Source organism: Dermacentor silvarum, chromosome 1 (genome assembly GCF_013339745.2).
Source record: "Dermacentor silvarum isolate Dsil-2018 chromosome 1, BIME_Dsil_1.4, whole genome shotgun sequence".
Lineage (NCBI taxonomy): Eukaryota > Metazoa > Arthropoda > Arachnida > Ixodida > Ixodidae > Dermacentor > Dermacentor silvarum.
In genome coordinates, this window is record NC_051154.1 from 142,165,397 (window position 1) to 142,182,587 (window position 17,191).

A 17,191-nucleotide genomic window follows, 5' to 3' on the forward strand; every position below is an offset into this window, starting at 1 on the left:
AGCACTTACCCTTTGAAACCTACCTCAGTGCAGCTTTTCGACTATCCAAGTCAAAGATAAGAGTTCGAGGATGTTTTGTTGCTTCAGCTGCGTTCCAAGACAGAACTGCTTGTATTCTTCTGTATGTTGTATCTGAAGGCACCACTGTACTGGGCTTAGACGCCATTGCGGCACTACAGATGAATATTGAAGGTAAATCGCTTCAGTGTCTTGCATTGACCTCCAGCACTCCTACATTGCCAGCTGAGCTACGTTCAGAGTATGAACACCTCTTTGACTAACAGCTCGGACTTGCCAAAGGATTCAAACACAAAGTTAACATTCGTGATTCCGTTCCACCCATTGCCAGCAAGCTACGACGGCTGCCATTTACCCTTCGTGAACAAGTGTCGGCTGAACTGCAGAAACTTGAAGCCCAAGACATAATCGAGCGCGTTGACGCCTCTCAATGGGTTTCTCCTATAGTGGTTGTTCGCAAGAAGGATGGTTCAATACGAATGTGTGTTGATCTGCGAGAGCCCAATAAAGCTATAATTGTTGACAGCTTTCCACTACCACAGACTGACGAGCTGCTGCACAGCTTCGCTGGCGCCAAGCGATTCTCGAAGCTGGATTTGGCGTCTGCCTACCATCAACTAGAGCTCGATCCTGAGAGTCGTGATCTGACTACCTTCATCACGCACGACGGGCTTTTTCGTTTTAAGAGTGTATATTTCGGCTTGGCTTCAGCCCCGTCAGCATTTCAAAAGATGATGCATCTCATCAGGAGCTAATGCCATATTTTCATGTACATGCAGAACTATCCATTGTACATGACTTGCTTTACCATGGTGACAGGATCGTAATTCCAAGTATCCTTACTCCAGGCGCGGATCCAGGGGGGATGTCCGGATGTCCTGACCCCCCCCCCCCCTCAGATTTCTGCATCGCCCCCTCGCTGACAGGGGGATGGCCCTGTCGCACAAATATATATATATATATATATATATATATATATATATATATATGGCAACCAGCATTCTTCAAAAGTATTTTTCGCGAGTACCAGTGGTATCAGCCATGTAGAAGTAAAGCTAGCTCGCTCACAAGCTTAGTTGTATTCCGTAGGAGTGTGGTGTCGCGAAGTTGGCGGAGCTATTTTTTTTTTTTTTTTTTTTCATGAACACCTTGGACCTCCTGGCGCCTGCCGTGCCTTACTCGTCTCGTCGGTGGCGTCGAATGAACGAGGGGACGTCCCTTTTGCCAAACACTCCAAGGTCCGCTCGAGCGCCTTCGCGCCTGATTAACTTAGTTTCCCCCTGGGGTGTCAACGGTTGCCTCATTAGCTGTCATCGGTTCCGCGACCAACCTGCTTAATGAAAGAGATCTCTTGCTGAAGTGTTCATATATAAATAATAACAACTAACAGCTAAACTAAGAACTACGCATAGGCAACTTTTTTAAACTGTAGCACTCATTGGGATCACAGTTACACGTTGACAATATCCAGTACGAGCACAGTACCGTTCGTACGCTACAAGTTTTTCATTGTAACTTCGCAGTTTTATTGTCGTACATTAAGCATAGGAGGCTCAAGCCCACCGGATCCGTTTATCTCAGTGGGCGTTCTCGCGGAGCGGGGCGAAGCCTCGAGCCGCGGCTGCGAAGTGACGTGAGCGGCCAACGCCAGCGCGCGGGCCTAGGATGGCGTCGCGTGGTTAGAGAAACGGGAGCAGATGCGCGCCTTGTGTAAAAGGATGACGTCGCGTGGGAAACAAAACATGAAGACGCTGGCTCGCACTCTCGCCTACTACACCACATCGTTATTCTTGTAGGTGGCGTCGTGAGTCTTCATACGCGGTGATTCGCATATCGTAAACAACCAGCGTAGTGGCTGCTGCGTTGGAGCGGACCGTTACGCCCGTATTCAAGAACGTTCCTCTAGTCAAGACACCACCACGACTCAAGAGAGAAGATGGCACCGCCATCCCTCCACAGAAGTGGTCACTGAGCTTCATGATCATTCACGGGAATTCATGAGAATTGTCGCGTCTTTATTCTCGATTATTCTGCGCAGTACGACAATTGAAATTTGGAGTCTGATATCTCGGAGCACGGACACGCTAGAATAATTCTTCCGACTGATACTGTGTAGAAACTCGACTGTCTCTAAGTTTTCAATACAAACATACCCACTTACTGCAGTTAACAAAAAATAATTGTTCAATTTTAGTTAATTGGGCTGCTCACAGCGATAATTATCATCTCACTTTGTGCCCCCCCTAGCCATATAACTTATTTGCACAGGTGGTCTTCGCGTGCCTCCCAGTGCCTAACTTTAAGAAAACCATAAAGCTTAGTTTTGAACACCCTGTATTATCAGGCGCAGCCGCCAAGCACATGGCTGTATTGTGTAACGTCCTTTTCCTATAAGCTCGGAGAAACCGATACCTGGCTTCGCTACAGCTCTTCTTCCTCTTTCTGGGGTTTTACGTGCCAAAACTAGTTCTGATTATGAGGCACGCCATAGTGGAAGGCTCCGGATTAATTTTGACCACCTGGGGTTCTTTAACCTGCTCTACAACGCAAGAACACGGGCGTTTTTGCATTTCACCTCCATTGAAATGCGGCCGCCGCGGTCGGTATTTGATCCCGCGATCTCGTGCTCAACGCCTGAGCTGACTGAGCCACCACAGAGGGCTACAGGTGTTGCTTTAGCCGTATAAAACGCGGGTTTATCGTGAGGAAAAACGGTAAATTTCGGTAAATAAGAAAGGCTACTCATCATCATCATCATCATCATCACTGACAGACGCTGACCCCCCCCTCGGAAAAAACCTGGATCCGCCCCTGCCTTACTCGTCGTTTGATGGAAGTCGCACACACTGTAGAGTACCGTAAGGGAAGCAATAATGTGGTGGCTGATGCGCTCTCTCGACTGCCTTTGCAAGGAGAAACCAATGAGGTTGCCGAAGATGAGTTTGTTTGCCTTCTTTCTCCGATGTTAACCATTGCAGAATTACAAGTGGAGAGTGCACCTGAAAGGGTGCAAAGGTGTACTTTTCTACATCGACGCCATTATCGTATATGGTCGTTCTCGAGAAGACCATCTTTCAAATCTTCGAATCGTTTTGCAACGACTCTCTAAAGTGGGCCTGAAACTCAACCAGAAGTGCGTTTTCGACGTCATGGAACTAACGTTTCTGGGACATGTTGTGAACGGCAAAGGACTCTTTCCACTAGCGTCATCTATCCAAGCGATGAAAGAAGCTCCGGAGCCTTCAAACATCAATGAACTTTGTTCCCTGCTTGGTCTGGCGGGATTTTATTCCAAGTTCGTTCCCCATTTTTCGGATGTTGTAGAACCTTTACGGGCATTGCTTCGAGGCAATGAGCCATTTGCTTGGACGCCAGCTGCCGAAGAGAGTTTCGTCCATTTGAAATCACTGCTGACAACTTGCAAGGTTCTACATTTCTTTGACCCGAACCTATCTGCCATCGTCACGACTGATGCCTCTGGGTATGGACTGGACGCTGTGCTGCAACAAGATAACAAGGGAATTCTACAGACGGTTGCCTTTGCCTCCCGTACCTTGAGCCCACAAGAGAGGAAGTACTCTGCAGGCGAACGTGAAACCTTAGCATGTGTTTGGGCCTGTGAACATTGGCACGTGTACCTTTGAGGTCGCCCCTTTGTCTTACGAACTGACCACAGTGCTCTTGTCACCTTGCTGTCAACCAAAGGTGTTGGACATCGGCCATTGCGAATTTCACGTTGGTCAGCGCGACTTCTTTGTTACAACTACACTGTAGAGTACCGTAAGGGAAGCAATAATGTGGTGGCTGATGCGCTCTCTCGACTGCCTTTGCAAGGAGAAACCAATGAGGTTGCTGAAGATGAGTTTGTTTGCCTTCTTTCTCCGATGTTAACCATTGCAGAATTACAAGTGGAGAGTGCATCTGACAGTACAATCGCAAAAGTCATGGACTTTGTTTTGTCCTCCCCCCCCCCCCCCCTTGGCCTGATACAAAATCTCTGGAAGCGGAGCTAATGCCATATTTTCATGTACATGCAGAACTATCCATTGTACATGACTTGCTTTACCATGGTGACAGGATCGTAATTCCAAGTATCCTTACTCGTCGTTTGATGGAAGTCGCACACGAATCACATCTGGGGATCAGTCATACGAAAAGCCATTTGCGAGAGTTGTACTGGTGACCTTGAATGGATAACCATGTAGAACAACTGGTTAAAACATGTGTTGTTTGCTAGTCATGTGACAAATCAGCACGGCCAACCGTAGCACCTATGCAGCCAGTAGCTTTCCCTGACAACCCTTGGGAGAAGATTGCCATTGATATTATTGGCCCATTAGAGCAAGCTCCCATCAAATGCCGTTATGCAGTGACACTTATTGATTATCACAGCAAATGGCCAGTTTTTTTTTTTTTTTCAAGACAAGTTTCTACGGCGACGGTCAAGAACTTTCTGCTACAAGTGTTTTCTCGTGAAGGCTACACGAGTGAAATAGTTTCCGACCACGGACCGCAGTTCAGCTCGGCTGAATTTGAAGAATTCCTTCAGGAGCGTGGCATACGCCATTGCTTCTCTTCTGTTTACCACCCGCAAGCAAATGGGCTTGTAGAAAGGTTCAACAGAGTCCTCAAATCTGTTGTCCAGATGGCAGTATACGAGCGGTGTGATATCCGTGTCGCCGTGACAGACTATTTGGGGGTCTACCGCTGCACACCTCATGCCACAACGGGAGTTGCACCCGCCGTTTTGCTGCACGGACGACTGCCACGAACACGCTTAAGCATTGTTGGATTACCGGATTCTTCATTTCACGAAAATCCAGCACAGGCGATGAAATGGCTGCGCCAGCGTGTCAGACAAAACCAAGCTTCTTCCAAATTTTACACAGACTGCCGTCGCGGAGCCCGGACAAGACACTTTGCCGTCGGCGACTACGTCCGCGTGAGAAAGTCGTCAGTTCACGGGAAAATATCTTCGCGCTTTTCGAAACCGAAGCATATTATTGAGCAACGAGGGCCAGCTTCATTTCTTTTGGATGATGGTCGAGTGTGGAACGCCTCCAAATTTCAAGCGATACACCCAGAAGCTGCGGAGAAGTTCACAGGTAATCGACCTGATATTCTAGAATGGACTCTACCACTACCTGACGAGTCTCTTCAAGGAAGTGCATTTCCTGTGAGTGAACAACATGCTGACTGTCCATCTACATCACGGCAAGAAATAGCAGCTCAAGCCAGCAGTGAATCAAGTACTCAGCCGTCTTCACTGCAGGACAAAATGACCGGCCAACCCCCATGGAAGACTGCACGAGTTAAAAAAACTCCATTGAAGCGCAGGGACTATGCGTTGTGCAAGCGATAATTTTTTTTTTTATCAACCGGGGAAATGTTATATAGGAAAGAAGCATGAGGATGGTTGCGGGGGACATGAAATAAAGAAGGTGATGTTCAGGCATCGGATGCATCGTTCCTCTGTGTTCTAAATACAACAGTAAGATGCACACTTTTTTTTGCGTGCTACTCTTTGAAACAAGTGTAATCAGTCTCGATTGTGACACTAATAAGCCTTAATTATCATGCAAAATGATCCCAATAGGATGGGCTCACTCACAGGTGACTTTCTTGACAACAGGTCTAATTGCATATCCAGTGCATTTCTGAAAAGAAAATAGGAGTTATGCTTATGAACAGGGTCCCCCAGATTACTCCTATTAAATGAAACTTGTTCATGTTCATAAATGCTCATGAAAAAAATGTCTCAATTATTATTTGAGCCCAGTATTTCTCAATGCTTGGTTCATGAACTCTACATGCTCCAGCATTGAGGCATGGCCAAAATACTTTTTGAAAGCAAATTGTACACGTTAGGGTATACTATAGCCAATGATCGACTCTAGATACCATGACACTTTTCCATGATCAGCTCACTATGGCAGCATTTTTCCAGTTTAACCTGTCTGTCATTGGGAGACATGATGTCATGTTTATGTCATCCTCAAATATTAAATTTTGGGTGCAGTAGAAATTGCCAATGGATTGAACAAAACCTGCATGTAATTTCTGTCCAAGTCTTTTGCCCTCAGCCCATTTTGGCTCTTTTTCTCTCAAGCTTCTTCCGGTAAAATGGTAATGTAACACACATTTCAACCAAAAATGCTGAACAAGACATTCCCATTTATACAGCTACAGCTGAGCTTTGGGATTTCAATTCAATTTTATTTTTCTTTAGACAATAGAAAGGAGCTGACCACTAAAACATAAGCTTGACAAAATGACTGCCCCAGTGACATCATGATATGCTATAGTGGAGTGCCTTGGATAAATTGTGAATGCGCACTTTCAACCCAGCAAACGAGTGTTTGTGTTCTATCGCCAGTAAAATGTGGCCCTGGTGGGTAGGAATTCAACTTGCACCCTTCTGCTCAGCAGCACGCATTGTGCCTTGGATGTTGATGACCGGCAGCTGGTTGCAACAAGAAATCCACACTCAGTGCCATATACTGAGAAAGAACAGAGCCTATGCTCACTCCCTACCCAGAAAGCCCCAACAGCTTTTCCTTGAGCATTTCAGTCTCCACCACATTCAGGCTGGTTATCCTCCTTTTCTTCAACTAAGTCCTTCAGTATCAAGTTGATCACAAAGATCTCGCACATCACCTGAAATGTAATCAGAGTTAAAATGAGCACACCACACTTCAGAAGCCTATATTTACAGACACTATGCATTATGAGCAAATAAAACAAAAGGAAGTGATGCACATGACTCATTTGTTTAGAAGAAGGAAACAGGTGCAAAGACACTAAAAGAAAGAGATTTACTTTCTAGAATATGAGCTATCATATATGTATAATGCACATAACACGGTAAATAGTCTTCTCAGTAGTAGCTGATGTGTGGCATATCAATGAACATAGGAATACCTTTAATTGTTCATATGGTAATGCCGTCATCAGGGAGGTATGGTAATGCCGTATTATAACGTGGGAAAAATTGAGGAAGCCGTAAAATATGGACGCAGCATGAAATCAGTAAGAAGAAAACTAGGCATAGGACAAGGCAAGATGTATGCACTGAAAGATAAGCATGGTAATATCATCAGCAATTTCGATGACATGGTAAAAGCAGCAGAAGAATTCTATACTGACCTGTACAGTAGCCAAAACAGTCAAGCTACTTTCATTCGAAATAGTAATGAACCGGATACAGAAGCTCTTTCTATGACTAGCGATAAAGTTAGAAGGGCCTTGAAAGACATGACCAGGGGAAAAGCGCCTGGAGAAGATGGAATAACAGTAGATTTAATCAAAGATGGAGGAGATATCATGCTTGAAAAGCTTGCGGCCTTTTATACGCAATGCCTCACAACTTCAAGTGTACCAGAGAGCTGGAATAACGCCAACATTATACTTATCCATAAGAAGGGAGACGTTAAAGAATTGAAGAATTACAGACCCATTAGCTTGCTTTCAGTATTGTATAAAATATTCACCAAGATAATTTCCAATAGAATCAGGTCAACACTTGACTTCAGTCAACCAAGAGAACAGGCTGGCTTCAGGAAGGGATATTCTACGATGGACCATATCCATGCCATCAATCAGGTAATCGAGAAATCTGCGGAGTACAATCAACCTCTCTATATGGCTTTCATAGATTATGAAAAGGCATTCGATTCAGTAGAGATACCAGCAGTCATAGAGGCATTGCGTAATCAAGGAGTAGAGGAGGCATACGTGAATATCTTAGCAAATATCTACAAGGATTCCACAGCTACCTTGGTTCTGCACAAGAAAAGTAGAAAGATACCTATCAAGAAAGGGGTCAGGCAAGGAGACACAATCTCTCCAATGCTATTCACTGCATGCTTAGAAGAAGTATTCAAGCTCTTAGACTGGGAAGGATTAGGAGTGAGGATCGACGGCGAATATCTCAGCAACCTTCGGTTTGCAGACGACATTGTCCTATTGAGCAACAATGGAGAGGAATTACAACAAATGATTGAGGACCTTCATCGAGAAAGTGCAAGAATTGGGTTGAAGATGAATATGCAGAAGACAAAGATAATGTTCAATAGCCTGGCAAGGGAACAAGAATTCAGGATCGCCAGTCAGCCTCTAGAGTCTGTAAAGGAATATGTTTATCTAGGTCAATTACTCACAGGGGACCCTGATCATGAGAAAGAAATTTACAGAAGAATAAAATTGGGTTGGAGTGCATACGGCAGGCATTGCCAAATCCTGACAGGGAGCTTACCACTGTCGTTGAAAATAAAAGTGTACAATCATAGCATTCTACCGGTGCTAACATATGGGGCAGAAACTTGGAGGTTAACAAAGAAGCTCGAGAACAAGTTAAGGACCGCACAAAGAGCGATGGAACGAAAAATCTTAGGAGTAACGTTAAGAGACAGGAAGAGAGCGGTGTGGATCAGAGAACAAACGGGGGTAGACGATATTCTAGTTGACATTAAGCGGAAGAAATGGAGCTGGGCAGGCCATGTAATACGTAGGATGGATAACCGGTGGACCATTAGGGTTACAGAATGGATACCAAGAGAAGGGAAGCGCAGTCGAGGACGGCAGAAAGTCAGGTGGGATGATGAGGTTAGGAAATTCGCAGGCGCAAGTTGGAATACGCTAGCGCAAGACAGGGGTAATTGGAGCTCGCAGGGAGAGGCCTTCGTCCTGCAGTGGACATAAATATAGGCTGATGATGATGATGATGGTAATGCCGTACACATGCAATTGTATGCAGCAACCTCAATATGTCACAACAGCAGCCCTTAAATGTTGGAAAATAGTTCCTATCTGCCTTCATAAACACTGAAAACTAAGTTTCATAAGTGCAGTAATATATTTATCACACACTATATAAAAAGCAATGCAATCGTGAAGAGATGAAAAAAAAAGTGCCAGCATGTTTGCAGGAATGGTAGGTGCTTACATACGTTATGAGGGCACCTATACACTTTGAATACTTAATGTAATCAGTTATATTATGTGATTGAAGATTGCAGCATAAGCCACAGTAACGCAACATGTCCCAATATTCTTCTTTCTGGGGTTTTACGTGCCAAAACCAGTTCTGATTATGAGGCACACCGTAGTGGAGGGCTCCAGATTAATTTTGACCACCTGGGGTTCTTTAACGTGCCCTACAACGCAAGCACACAAGCGTTTTTGCATTTAGCCTCCATTGAAATGCAGCCGCGGTGGCCGGGATTCGATCCCGCAACCTCGTGCTCAGCAGCGCAACACCTTAGCTAACTGAGCAACCACGGCGGGTCATGTCCCAATATTACCAATCGTGGTGGGCCAATCTAAGTTTGACGAATTTCATCACTGAAAAGTTCTTGAGTTATTATGCATAACCACTGATGCATTACCTTCTAATCAGGTAGCGCTGTCTCACTGAATGAATTAAAAGTTCCCAGATATATATGCTCCATTTCCGAACACTGTATCACTAAATGTGATGAGTCAACTTTTATTGACCAACCGTCTCAGAATCATGTCTTCATGCATTGTAGTGCCTTAACAGGGCCATTAGAACAGCAACGCTTCTGAATGACTAGCTTATTTTTTCCCATTCCAGGCCAGGAAAATACATATGTTGGTAGAAGATTCGGAGAAGGTGACCAATGGCTGTTACCTGAATTTTGTCATCCTAAGAATCTAACACCTTACACTGATATTTGTTTTGGTAACACTACATCTGCCTGACATCACCAGGCTAAATAAGGGGGGAGAAAAAAAGAAAGAGAGAGAGAGATGTCATGTCACTCAGGTTTTGTAAAACGTAGTAATGTCCACGGTGCCTGTTTTCACCGTCAATGTAGAACTATAACCAATGGGAAAGCCTGAATTCTTACATTTATCTTACTTGTAAGCCGTTTAAACCATCAAAGATCATCAAAACACCAGCTAGTGCATGCCAGAAGCTAAGAACTGGACAGTAATCCAGTTAGCACCCTCTTATTTCTCAAATCACTTCCGACTGCGTAGATGCAGTCATGTAGTACAGTACCTCTAACCAGGGCTCTTGTGCCAGTTTCGACTCCAGCATGGTCTGAACAGTTCCCTTTCTCAACAAAGGACACTGAAGAATTTTCTGTGGTTTAGAAAGAAGGCAGTTTTACTCTTCTGCACTTTCCAGTTGCCGCAGTCGATCGTCTCGGAACTCACCGCCACTAGCAATTGAGATGAAAGTTTCAGATCATCGAAAGTCACGACTCTCCGATCGGGCGTCAGCCTACTCATGTCGTTCAGCAACATCGCCACGTAACTCGCGTAGCCTTTTAAAATGGCTTCGTGATGCACCTGGAAGCGGCACGACATTCTGCAGTGCTCAACAAACACAAGCGCTCGTTATGTTGCACAGATAACGTCTATAATAAAAGTGCTACCTGATGATGATGATGATAAATTGATTTTATTGGCGCAAGGGCCAGATATGGCCAAAGAGCGTCAAACAAAAGATAATAAATGAATTGACAGTGGTAGTGTGTGGCAACTGTAAGGTTTGTGGATGGAAATGTGAATGGTACATGTAACTTGGCTGTAGAGAGGCCTAAAAATTAGTCGCTGTAAACTTCGTAAAATGTAAAGTAATTAAAATAGTGAGAATGACTAATACCGTATGCTATGATCATAAAATTTCTGTTACCCGGGGGTGATGTACTAAAAGCGTGAGTAACAGTAGCACTCGTATCTCACCCGTGTGCCCTTGAAAGCAACGGTTGGGAGGCACGTGCTTTAGAAAAGTGCTATCGCAGCAGCAGCCTCTAGTAAGAGGATGTGCTACGATACCTTGGACTGATAACATGCAATGTGCTTACATCTCGTAAAAACGCTAAAACTAACTTACTGTCAACAAAGTGGTTCCATGCCAAGAAACATTGCAGGGTGGAGAGGAATGTGTCGTCTGTATGCCAGGGCAAAGTACTTCTTTCTTTGAACTTCTATTCCCTTACACTCTAACAAGACGTGGAGGACCATAAGCATCTCGCCACATTTACTACAGACAGGAGGATCGTCACCAGCCAATAGGTAGGAGTGAGTGCCATAGGTGTGGCCTATCCTAAGACGGCAGAATATAACTTCGACTTGCCGTATTTTCGTTATTGGTGGCCAGTTTCCAATGTTTGGCTTAATGACATGAAGTTTATTTAGTGTTTCTGTGTCCCATGTACGTTGCCAATGGCCCCTCAGTTTCTTGCACAGGAAGGGCTTTAGGTCCATGACAGGGACAGCTATGGAAGAGCTACTTTGTTTTGTATCTACTGTTGTCGCCATGCGATCAGCAAGCGTATTACCCTCGATGCCTCTGTGGCCAGGTATCCAACATATTATGACATGTTGACGAGATGCATACAAATCGCAGAGGATTGAATAAAGTTCAGTGAAAACAGGATTTCTGTTTCTTCGTAGAGAAATTAGGGCTTTGTTTAGGGCTTACAGATTCGCTTAACGAATCTGTAAATATTATACTCTTTTGTAGTTTTATTTCCTTGATGTGACGTGCAGCCGACAACAGTGCGTAGGCCTCTGCCGTAAAGATACTTGTTTCCGGGAGCAGACAGCCTGATTCCGAAAAGGACGGACCAATTACAGCATAAGAAACGCCGGCATGCAACTTTGAAGCATCAGTGTAAAATTCTGGGCATGAGTGTTTTGAGTGAAGTTCTAGGAAGTGCGACTTTATGTGTATTTCCGGGGCGTTCTTTGTTACTTCTACAAAAGATGTGTCACAATCTATCAGCTGCCACAGCCACGGTGGTACTAGCTTGGCTGGAGCCATTAAAGGGTTTTCAAGGAGTGGGACAGCCATTGCTTCGCTGAAGTTCCTAACGCGCAGTGGGAAAGGTTCTCTCGCTGTTGGACGGCAATTGCGGAAAAGTGTGGCACAAGTGATATTGTTTACGATTTCATATGACATGGGTGTTCAGTGTCAGAATGTGCTTTCAGGAAATACATGAAACTGGTCAACGACCTTTGCAGCTCGAGTGACCATTCATTGGATTCTACATAGAGACTTGGTACCGGGCTAGTTCTGAAAGCTCCGGTGGCCAGGCGTATGCCTAAATGATGTACAGGATCCAGAATTTTTAGGGCGCTCGGTGCAGCAGATTGATACACCACAGACCTGTAGTCTAAACGCGATCGTACAAGACTTTTGTAGAGATTTAATAAGCATCTTCTGTCACTGCCCCAATTGGTGTGTGAGAGAATTTTCAGTATGTTCATTGTTTTAAGGCATTTGGCCTTGAGGTATCTGATGTGGGGGATAAAGCTTAATTTTGAATCAAGTATGACGCCTAGGAATTTATGTTCTTTATTCACAGGAATCTGCTGTCCTTGCAGTTCGATAGTGGGATCAGGGTGCAGTCCTCTCTTTCTTGAAAAAACGACACGTACAGGAACTTTTATGTGGATTGACCTTGAACCCATTTTCGTCCGCCCATTTGGAAACTTTCTTAAGCCCAAGCTGTACTTGCCTCTCGCAGACTGCAAGGCTACAGGATTTAAAACCTATCTGTACGTCGTCTACATAAACAGTATAGGAAATGGCTGGAGGTAGTGAATAACGGAGCGTGTTCATCTTCACAATAAAAAGCGTACAGCTGAGGACGCCTCCCCGGGGAACCCCCGTTTCCTGCATAAATGAACACGAGAGTGTGTTGCCTATTTTTACGCGGAAAGTATGTTTCGAGAGGTAACTCTCAATAACGTTCAGCATTTTCCTTCTGATACCCATTTGTGACAGGTCTCAGAGGATTCCATAGCGCCACGTGGTGTCATAAGCCTTTTCCATGTCGATAAATATCGATAAAAAGAACTGTTTATGGACAAAGGCATCGCGAATATTAGCCTCGACACGCACGAGGTGGTCGGTTGTTGACCGGCCTTCTCTGAATCTGCATTGGTATGGATCAAGCATTTTGTTTGATTCGAGGTAATGTAGAAGGCGACGATTGATCATTTTTTCAAACAACTTGCAGAGGCAACTTGTTAGCACTATCGGGCGATAGCTTGTTACTGAGGCGGGATCTTTACCTTGTTTCAACACAGGTATGACAATAGCTTCTTTCCATGAAGATGGAAGATGTCCAGCTGTCCAGAGAATATTAAAGAGTGCGAGTAGTGTAATTTGTGTCTCTGTGTGAAGGTGTTTGATCATCTCGTACATAACTCTATCGGGACCTGGAGCAGAGTTATGACATGCATTTAGGGAAGCTTTCAGCTCAGTAATGCAGAAAGGCAGGTTGAAAGGTTCTCTTGAGCTACATTTACGATTGAGTGGCTTCCGTTCCTCTATTTGTTTGTATTTTAGAAAAGGCAGCGAATCGTGCACGGAGCTAGAAACGCACTCAAAGTGCTCACCAAGAGCGTCGGCCTGGTCCTTCACACTATTTCCTTGTTCATTTACTAAGGGCAACGGATAAATTTGCTGACTTTTCAGCCTTCTCAGTCCGTCCCAAACTTTAGCCTCTTGTCTGTGTGAATTATGCCGGAGAGAAACCTCTCCCAGCTTGCCCTCCTAGCTTGCCTTCGCGTCCTCCTTCCCTGTGATTTAATTTGTCTGAATGCAATAAGGTTTTCTGAATTAGGATATCGACGGAGAATGCCCCATGCTTTATTTTGTTTCTTGCGTGCCTGTCTACAGTCATCATTCCACCAAGGGACTCGTCTTTTGCATGAGTTACCATTTGTCTGTGGGATGCATTTTTCTGCTGTGTTGAGTATAAAAGCGGTAAAATATCCTACTGCGGCGTCTATGCTAAATTCGCTAATAAAATCTTGTGGTAAATGACTTGCTTCTTTAAAATGCTCCCAGTCAGCAGATGCTAATTTCCATCGCGGAATATGAGGAGGGTTGTCATGCTGTGCTACTAAATTTAAAGTTACCGGGAAGTGATCGCTTCCAAACAGATTTTTAATGACATTCCATTCCAAGTCAGGCAGAAGAGACGCAGACCCAATTGCTAGATCTATCGATGAGTAGGAGTTATGTTGGAAGTTGTAATAGGTGGGCTCCTTCTTATTAAACAGGAATGCATCAGAGGTCAATAGAAAATTTTCAATCAGTCGTCCCCTCGTGTCACAACAGGAGCTTCCCCATATCGTGTTGTGAGCGTTAAAATCTCCCACGAGAATGTAAGGCTCTGGAAGCTGGTCAATGAGGGTATAAAAGTCTGTTTTTTCGAGATGGTGATTGGGGGGTATATAAATGGAACACACAGTTACCAGTCTGTTAAATAGAATGGCCCGAACTGACACTGCCTCAAGGGCTGTCTGAAGGGCCACCTGTCGACAAGCCACCGACTTCTCCGCAACTATTGCTACACCACCGGACGACGCTACAGCGTCGTCTCGGTCTTTACGATAGACGGTATACTGACGAAGAATGTTTGTGTGTATGGGTTTCAGATGTGTCTCCTGAACACACAGCAACTTTGGGTTATGTTTGTGTAGGAGTTCTGTAATGTCGTCGAGGTTATGAAGAAGTCCTCTAGCATTCCACTGTAATATTTGTGTCTCCATGATGACAAAAGTGTTTGTGCTGTGTGTTTAGGAGACTGAGATTAGCTCACGGGGCCTTTTCCAGGCGCCGTGACGTGAGTTTTGTCCTTTTTGGAGCGGTCGAGAGAATCCCGCCGCTCCTTAGGCACTGGCTGCGCCATCTGAGTAGGTGTTATGTCCATCGCCTCTTGTGAGGCGCTGGACACGCGCCCTTGAGAGCGCTGTGTTGGACGTGAAGGCCTCGACACGTCAGACGAGACCTTTGGGGCTCCCAACCCGGAGGTTGACGGGCCCCCTTTAGCGGACGGCGAAGCAGCGTCAGCTGCTTTCGCCAAGGGGGCTGGTGGCACAGCCGGAGCCACACTGTTTGTGGACCGGGCCGATGCCGGAGTCTGCTGCGATGCTGCCCCCTTGCGCACCGCCTCAACATACCTTGCGGTATGAAAAACAGAAACACGCTTTCGTGCTTCTTGGAACCGATATGTTTTCTTTGATTTTCAATGTAATTATTTCTTTTTCTTTTTTCCAGGTTTCACAGGATCGGGAATATGCGGGGTGGTCACCTTCACAGTTCACACAGTGGGGTAGTCCTGAACAGTTTTCGGAAGAGTGGTCTTTGTCACCACATTTTGCACAAGTGAGATGACCTCGGCAGCTTTGCGAGCCGTGGCCGTACTTCTGACACTTAAAACATCGACGAGGGTTAGGAATGTAAGGTCTTACACGGATTTTGGTATAGCCTGTCTCGAGGGTTTCTGGTAGCACACTAGAGGCAAAAGTAATGATCAGATGTTTTGTTGGAATTTCGTTATTGCCCTCACCTGATTCCTATCCTCTTTATTTCAATTACATTTTGGTCTTGCCAGCCTTCTAACAGTTCTGCTTCAGTAAGTTCAAACAGGTCGGAATCTGAGATCACGCCTCGGACTGTGTTGAGGGAACGATGTGGGGTCACGGTTATTGGGATGTCTGCAAATGTCAGATTTGCCAGTTTTTCGTGCTGCAGCTTGTCATGCACCTCAAGGAGGAGGTCACCGCTTGCCATCTTGCTAGCTTTATAGCCTGGTCCAATGATGTCCGTCAGGGATTTAGATACAAGAAAGGTGATATAACTCCCACTGGCTTTTCGGGTTTGTCACTGTGGATAATGTGATATCGTGGAAAGGATTCTTTGCGCGGAGTGAAGAAGTTCAAGGTGACTTCGGTGCGTACACGCTTTGCAGCGGTACGATCGGTTAACAGCGGGAATGATGCTCTGTGCATGCTGGATGTAGTTCCTTTGGCAGCAATGGCAGCCACCCACCATGGAGCCCAACAAGGGGACGCTACAAGGTTGACAAAGCAATGACTTGCACACGCCAGCCGTGCATCGCTGCTTTAACCCAATGCGTCATACTCAAGGTTGGATATATCGCACCGGGTTAACCCAAGCCGCCTGGAAGAAACAGAAAAATTGGGAAGAAAGGAGATGACAGGACAGAAAGGTAAGTTGATAGGAAAGCAAAAGATTCAGGAGAGGGACAGGAAAAGGCGACCACCGATTTCCCCCGGGTGGGTCAGTCCGGGGGTGCCGTCTACGTGAAGCCGAGGCCAAAGAGGTGTGTTGCCTCCGCCGGGGGGCCATAAAGGTCCAAACACCAGGCTTCGGCTCAACCTCCAGGATTCCCTTTTCCCCGGACACGGCTAAGCCACGCACGGTTAAGCGCGGGAGGGTCCAACCCTCTTGTGCTCGGGTACGTGGTGGCGCAACTCACCAAACGCCTGCTTGCGCAGACGCCCCTGCGGGGAAAAGTGCTACCTTCTCACAGTACTTGGCCCAATAAATGCTCCTCTCTAGCGAGTTTCGAGTCCAAAAAGGCTCGTCATGTGCCTTGACGAGTATAACGTGAAAAAACTGGTAAAGATTCCATGGCCAGGGCTTCCATTAGGAACGCCACTCAACGAGTGCCAAGAAAAGCCGCGCACAGCTGGATTTCGTGCGACACGATACACAAGCATATAAGCGCCCGGATAGATGCGTCTGATTTTCCGCGCCACCGTTACCACCCGTATCCGCGCTCTTTTAATCCATAGAGTTTCTCAATATGGTTTTATAGTGTGAAACTCTGTTTTTTAATCTCAATGATGTCGATGGCGACAATAAAAACGAACAAAACTTTATGAACTCAAATTAACTACTCATAAATGTCATCTATGTCCATATAATTTGCAGAAAGCTGTTTAAAATTAAAATTTGACGCATAAAAATACAGCTAAATTAGTTTCCTGGTTTTGCCTCTTAGGCGCACCTTTTAGTATCGTGTGTAGTGGTTTTGGACGCCGTCAAAAAAAAAGCGCTGTCGCACCAGCTGTTAAGAAAACCACTTATTCGCTACAAATTTGATTACATGTATAACAAGAACATGTAATAACTCACAACGGAGCATCGTAAAAACGTCGGGTGAGTTGCGTCACTTCAGCTAAGCGCATAAAGCGGTAAGTTAATTGCGTTCTACCCATTTCTCGTCAACCTATTTAGAACTCCCTCGCTTCATGTGATATCGTGCTCAGTAGTGTGAGAAGCGCATTAGTTTTTGGCCCATTGCGTGAAGGCCACATTCGTTATTGAATGTGTCTGGCTTGTTTGAGTGAGCTATTACACGCGTATGCC